This window comes from Dipodomys merriami, unplaced genomic scaffold, assembly GCF_024711535.1.
Source record: "Dipodomys merriami isolate MVZ:Mamm:240054 unplaced genomic scaffold, mDipMer1.0.p SCAF_217, whole genome shotgun sequence".
Lineage (NCBI taxonomy): Eukaryota > Metazoa > Chordata > Mammalia > Rodentia > Heteromyidae > Dipodomys > Dipodomys merriami.
The window spans coordinates 678,607-684,675 of NW_027203571.1; positions in this window are offsets into that span (position 1 = coordinate 678,607).

Sequence of the window (6,069 nt, forward strand, 5' to 3'; positions counted from 1 at the left end):
TTCATGCTTTGGTCTAGTCTAAAATTGGAAGCAATAAACCTAGGATGCTGATTCATCTTAATTAATAGATTATTATTCATGAAAAGAATAATATTCCTTCAATGGTGGTATAATAAATGCCTAAGAGTTGGTAGGAACATAGTAAGTTTCCTTCAATCATAGATAGATGGCTTTGGTGCTCTTTACCAATACATATTTATTTGTATACCACCCTCTGCCTATCCATGTATCACTGTTTTGGCCAAACCTGGGACTGGTTCTCAGCACCTGGGAACCACCTGACAGCTTCATTGATTAGAGGCTGCCGTGCTCACACTCATCCATTCATGAATTGGGCTTGCTAATCCCTGAGATCATATCCACGCACTGCCAAAAATTTAATCTTGGAGTAAGAAGCCAAGTATGACACATGTTTTCCTTTTCTGGGAGAGTCCTCGGTGTCAAGCATGATGCAGAACGTATAGACAAATCTGGATGCTGTGATATATGATGTAAACACTGTAATAAATGTTAGAGGGGTCATCAGAGTCAATAAAATAAATGGTAAATAAATGAATAAAACAATAAATAAAATGAATAACCACACCCAACAAAATATGGAATATCTGTATGGAAGTATAAATCCTATCTTTAAAATGGATATAAGGAGTATGTTTTCCAGGCCTGAGGCTTGAATTCAGGCCTAGGGAACACGAATGCCTTTCTTGTCTTCAAGCATCATGAGATTCCCTTCCCTCACGGTGTTGCATATTTACCCAGACCTTGAGTTCAAATCCCAGGCGAGGCAGAAAAAATGGCATGAATTGCAAACTAGGGAGCTAAATATGTTTTTTTTAATTGCAGGCCATTGGAGGAGCCATAATCCTGCCCAGCCTACATTTCGAATGCCAGTCATGCCACTTCTGGATGGTGGGAGATCCTAAGAGGCTCATTCCTATCCACAGGAATAAAGATGGAATGTTCTCAATGTCACAGTTGAATGAGATGCTCATGAATGATACTTGTATACAATTAGACATCATGATTTCAGTCGGTTGATTGATTTTATTTAATATCTTATGAAGCATTAAAAGAATATTATTTCTCACAAAGACACAATAATTTCAGGACACTGATTTACTTAATAGTTAATTAAAGATGAAAATAATAACATAAATTATCTGGAGGCATAATAAATACCCAAGTATTTGTAGGAATGTAGTCTATATAAATGAACAATGGATAGACATCTCTATCCATAAAGATATATATTTATTCGCATACTACAATCTGCATGTCAATCTGTACTTGTTTTGTCCAACCCTTGTTCTCTATCTCAGACCTTGGGAACTGCCTATCAGCTCAATTTGCCCCAGGATGGCATGCTGACACACACCCTTTCATGAATTTGTCCCTGTAGGCCGTGAGTTCAGATGCCAGCATGCCCAAACAATGAATCATGGAGTAAGAAACTGATGGTGACACGTTTTCCTTTTCTGAGAAAGTCTGGAGTGTCAGGTATAAGTGGAATACATATGCAGACCTATATCCTATTTAATCAATGTAATCAATGTTCTATGTGACATATTAGTCAATTAAATAGTCAATACATGTTGGATCTTCGTCCGCCCTAAGAAAGATGGACGAGGTCCAAGCAAAAATAAGTGCACTTGCTCGCCGGTTCCCCCCACCCTTAGCCCGGGAGACATTCAGACAAAGCAGGGAGTCAAGTCACGCAAGAACTCGTTTATTACCACAAAGAAAGCATCTTTTAAAGGGAAAAACTGCGTGGCATGGAAGGGTAGGGAAAGGAACCAACCAATCACTGTAAAGGTCACACCCTATCATGCGCCTAAGCTTTATGCAATCAGATTTTAAGGTAAACAACTCGGGCTCTGACCACTCAACTTCCTCTCACCGCCATCTTTTCTGCCTATGTGCACCACAAATACATGAATCAAACAAAAAATAAAATGAATAACTACACTGAATGCAATATGGAGTCAACCTATGAATGTAAATATAAATTATATATTTAAAATGTTCACAAATAGGATGTATTCTAGTGCTGGGGATCGATTTCAGACCTAAGGAACAGACATGAACTTCTTGACTTCAAGAAGGCTAGCTTCCCCTTTCTACACAGTGCAACAGAGTTACCCAGACCATGAGTTCCGATCCCTGTCCTGGCAGAAAAAATGGCACCTTTATACAATGTGACACCCAATTCTTAGGTATTTCATTATGCCTCCAGTTAATGAATGTGATTGTTTAAATGCTTCATAAAGTATTGATTAAAATCGATCAGTGTTCTCTAATATAATTGTATATAAATTTATCCTAGAATTATTTAAGAACTGTCCATTCAATCATAACATGCATCACATTCCACTGGTATTCATATAGATAGGAAATAGTTTCTAAGGATGTCCTTCCATTTGCAGGTGGCAGGACCAAGAATCCAACTGTGGGCTCCAGCTCCCACTTAATCCCAAGGATAGGGAACTCATTGGTCTGTCCAAGAACAGAAAGACCAATGATTAGGCAGGCACCAGTGGTTCTCAACAGTCCTCATTGATACTTACAAGGCTGTGATAGGAGGATCATGTTCAAAGTCACTTTAGGCAGGAAAGTCCTTGAGACCCCTGTCTAACTTCAGTGCCAACAAAGCCAGAAGTAGAGCCATGTGGCTCCAGTGGTAGAGGGCTAGTCTTGATCAAAAGCAGTTCACAGACTGCGCAGATCCTGAGTTCAAGATCTGGGACTGGCAACAAACAGACATACACAACTATCTGTGCAGCCACCCTCTTGTCCCCAGGTCACCCTCTTGTCCTCAACTGAATTGGAGAGAGTTCCCCAGGAAAAGGGCTGGGGGAGCTGCTATCATCTTGACTCCATCCATTTTGCCTGCATCACAAGATTCCGACCACACCCCCATGCTTTCATGGTTCTTTCTGAGCAAGGGGATACAACAATTGTGGCCACGCCCACTTTCCCTAATGTCCAGCACCAGGATTCCCTCTGTTGGTTGACACCACCACCAGCAGTTGAGGAAGGTAGAGGTGACTGAGTGGTGAGCAAGAGCTCAAGTCCACGTTGGAGTAGAGTCGAAATTGACGTCCTAGTCAGTGAGTGGGAGAATAGAGGATTTCCCAGAGCCTGGGAACATGGCCAGCCCATCTTTCCCATCGCAAAGCTCAGATGTCTGAAACAACAAGTATCCGTGAGAGCTGTGGGCAAGAAACTACTGCTAGAACACCGGCAGAAGAATTTTCCCATTAGACCTGCAACATTCAAGAAAACAAAGAACACAAAAAAAGGGGGGGGGGTCTTCAAGAAACACCAGTGGGGAAGGTGATTCACCAGAGGGTACAGACAAAGGTGGTGCTGACCGTGGGCCTCCCTTGCCTTTGGACACAGTCACAGTCACCAGGGTCCAGAGTGTCAAGGGTCCCTATACCACCTAAACATGGTGACTGCCCTCGACCACAGCAAAAGAAGAAACCAGGTACGCTGTGCTAAGATCCTACCACTGAAGCTGGAAAAGACAGACCTGCAGGATGGACAGGACAAAGAGAGGGAGAAGGTAGCCCAGATGCACGAAGCACCAAAAACAGAGCTAGACATCCACAAGCCACCCATACAGAGCTTGGTTTCAGTAGAAAGCAATTTACAATTTGCACTGGGCTAGTGAAGCAGGAGGCCAATGACAGAAAAATGGAGCAAGAAGCTCTCACCAGCTACCTGCAGGCCACAGGGTGTAACGTGTTGGAGCTGGAGATGGCAGTCGCTGCTGCACAGAAGGAGACCGAAATCTTCTTCGAACAGCTGAATGATGTGACACTTCAGCTCGAGGAAAAGACTAGAAGCTTCAATGACCTGGATTAAGTGAACACAGAGTTGCAGGAGAAGTTGCAAGCGATCTGGACAAAGAAGAGCAACAGGAAAAACAGAATCTGCAAGTTTCAACAAGTGCTGGTGGGGCATGAGGTAAAGAGACTACTGGAAAACCTAAGCTGGATGGTGACCTCAGCAATTCTGGAAAGAAACGCCTTGATGGAGAGCCTGAGCATTGAGAGGTCCACGTGGAAGGAGGAGGCTCAGTGGCTGACCAAGCAGGTGAACCAACTGACAGAGGAGAAGGAGCAAAGGGCGAGGCAGGTGCTGGCCCTACAGAATGAGCTGGAGGAACTGAGAAGGATGCTGGCAGAGCCTCGGCCCTCCGCAGAGCCATCTCAGGCCGAGTGGCAGTTGCAGGCCCATGCCTACTGCATGCAGATGGAGTTGAAAAACCTGGAGGAACAACTTCACATCCAGGTCCAGGAAAAACAGAGGCTCAGACACCAGAATGTGGAGCAGCAGGAGCAACTATGGAGACTGGATGAGAAGTCCAAGTATTGGCAGTAGATCCCCGAGACCCCACGATGCGCATGTGTGTGTGACCCATAGATAGAGCTGGCCCTGCTGTGGGATGCTCTCCACAAGGTGAGCTATGAGAAGGAGGAGCTCACAGCATTCTGAAGCTCAGAGCCACCTGTGAGCAACACATTGCCTCCAATGAGCAGCTGAACTCCAAGGAGGCCCTGCAGTAGCACCTTGCAGAGGCAGACCCAGCTGCTAGAGCAGCTGAAGCAAGTGCAGCGCCTACCAATTTGGGGGAGCAGGTGGTGCCCCCAAAGTGGCAGGATACTCCCAAGTGCCCAGAAGTGACCAGACCACAGGAGGACAGCCTGCAGGCCCAGCTGAGCCTGGCTTTCACTGGGCAGGGGAAGTTGTGAGCCCTGGGGAAGCAAAAGTTGAGGAGGTGACTCCTCCACAAAGTGAGCACCAAAGAGGATGGAGACATGCCCCAGACCTAGAAGGATGTGGCTCTGCAAGCACTCTCAGAGGCTGAGATCCACAGGGGGAAACTCCTGCTGCAGTAGCAGTGACCCCAGTGCAGTTGCATGGCCAACCTTGCAGCTCAGTGTCAGACAGAGCTGGAGGCACAGGCACCCCCGCCCTGAGAGCTACCACCACAGCAGGCTTGGGGATGGGAATTGAGACACGTGGGTGTCCAAGAAGAAAATCTGCTTCGTCCATGACTTGTATGATGAAGTGGACATCCATAGTCCAGCAGATGAGCTCCACAATCGATGCAGCCAGCTGTTGGCACACATCCACAAATGTCAAGGAGTCCCTTGTGGTATATAAGGAGCAAATGTTCATCCTGGATGAGCTGTGTCAAGAGAAAGCGAAGCGTGTGTGCTGGCTCACCCAGAAGAAGATGTAGAAGAAGAGAGAGCTGCAGGAGCTGCTGTTACTTCTCTCAGGGGAATGAGTGGACAGGAGGCTCCAGATGCCAGCACAGGCTGAGCCCCCCCCCCCCACTGCTCCAGATGCCTCAAGCTCCAGGGTGGGCGAAATAAGTGAGGAGCACAAAGGTTTTGAAGAATTGCAACTTTAAGACAACTTGGACACTGCCAGAGTAGTGGTCGGGGTTCGCGACCTCGTAGATGACTCCCCCACGGAGCACGTTCTACAGCAGATGACCCACACCCAGTTCAGCATAGAGCTCGTGGACTCGGGCAAGGAGCACTCCCACCCATTCTTCTGTAGACTGATGTGGATGATGACGCTGTATATGAAATACTTACTCTCAAAAGCCAGGGCAGCCACCAGAAGTGGGTGGCCAGGTGGCCTTCTCTCAGGCCTCCATCTGCTGTGAGATAGGAAGGGTAAACTTCGGGTCTGGTAGGGCAGAGGCTGCTGGGATGCAGCCCAAATTCAAGGGACATCTAATGGCCCATTGGTGGCCAGGGAAGAGACCCATGTTATGCTTATCCCAAACAATAAATTGTTTTCAAGGGGAAGAAAAGCCTACAACAAAGATTCGTTCTTCCAGTCCTGGAGCTTGAACTGAGGGCCTGGCTACTCTGCCTGAGCTCTTTTTGATCAAAGCTGGCACTCTACACATTGAGCCCCGCCTCCCCTTCCAGCTTATTCTTTATGAAATTGAACCCAGGGTGTCAGGCATGCTAGGTGACCAGTCTACCACTGAGCCACATTCTCAGCTAGGATGATTCTCCGCCATCCCAAAACCATATGGCC